Source organism: Petaurus breviceps, unplaced genomic scaffold, assembly GCF_028583685.1.
Source record: "Petaurus breviceps papuanus isolate PSGF00001 unplaced genomic scaffold, PetGlider_PUasm1.0 90897, whole genome shotgun sequence".
NCBI classification, from domain to species: domain Eukaryota; kingdom Metazoa; phylum Chordata; class Mammalia; order Diprotodontia; family Petauridae; genus Petaurus; species Petaurus breviceps.
This window is the reverse complement of record NW_027187374.1, coordinates 6,891,406-6,892,799: the sequence shown is the minus strand read 5'-3', so window position 1 is coordinate 6,892,799 and position 1,394 is coordinate 6,891,406.

The window sequence follows — 1,394 nt, the reverse complement described above, 5'->3', positions numbered from 1 at the left end:
AGAAGAAGAAGAAGGAGGAGGAGGAGGAGGAGGAGGAGGAGGAGGAGAAGGGAGAAGGAGGAGAAGGAGGAGGAGGAGGAGGAGAAGAAGGAGAAGAAGGAGAAGAAGAAGAAGAAAGAAGAAGAAGAAGAAGAAGAAGAAGAAGAAGAAGAAGAAGAAGAAGAAGAAGAAGAAGAAAGAAGAAGAAGAAGAAATGAGGACCTATGGCCCAGAGAGTTGAAATGACTTGCCCAATGTCACACATAAAGTCAGTCAGGATTTAAACCCTAGTCTTCTATAAAGCGCAGATCTGACCATAGCCCTCCCCTGCTCAAGCAATAATCATTATTAATAAGCATTCCTACTACCATTGTGTCAAGCACTGTGACAGGTATCCAAGAAGCTCTAGTCACTCTTAAAGATAAAATACAAACTACTTTATTTGTTTTTGAAAGCATTATACACCTCGGGTCCCAGCCTACCTTTCTAGGCTTGTTGCACATTAGTCTTCTTCAGCCAGTCAACATTCCAGCCAAACTGGCCTGCTTGTATTTCCTGTATGCATTGTCTCATCTCCTTTGTCCTTGTTTTTATACATTCTAAGTGATAAAGGAATCGAGCTGAAGGTACCCCCTCTAGTCATATACACTTTTCCTATACATGCAGTAGACTCAGCTTTGGAGTATGAGAATCCTAGGAGGCATCTACAAAATTATTTTTAAAAAAACTTTAAAACACTTTCTGAAAAAAAGTGAAGCATTTCAAAATTATAGTTCTTGGCTTTAGGAATATTATAGATGCTTCCATTTAAGTATTCTGTGTTTCTGGAGGTCCTTTTCTCCTTCTAACAAGCTTGAAGTTCTTTCTACATAAATACAATCTAATATAACCCTGACAATATTGCTGTTAAGACAATGACTTTCTAATGTTTTTGGTCAGGATGAAACATTTGAGGTGCTAAGGACATCACTACTGAAGGTAAGAACTGAACCACAGACATGTGTCTCCCTGTCCAGGGCTCTGGCCATAATTGTCAATGAAACAACATTCTTGTATCAAGCACTATGGCTAAGTGCTAAAGATACAACTAAAATGAATGAAGTAATTCCTATCTGCAAGGAGCATATATTCTAATAAAGTAGACAACAAATGCATATATACCTTCATAGAGATAGAAAACATAGAAATATAAAAATACATAAACATAAAGCAGATATAGATAAATGCAAATTAGTTGAATACAAGGTAGTTTGGGTAGAAGGGTATTAGCAGCTGGGGTAGGGGTGGGGATCAGGAAAGACTTGATGGAAAGTAGTGCTTAACCTGTGTCTTGAAGGAATAGAAGGATTCTGTGAGGTAGAGGTAAGGAGCACCACATTCCAGGATGAGGGAAGGCTGGTCCAAAGGCATGGAAA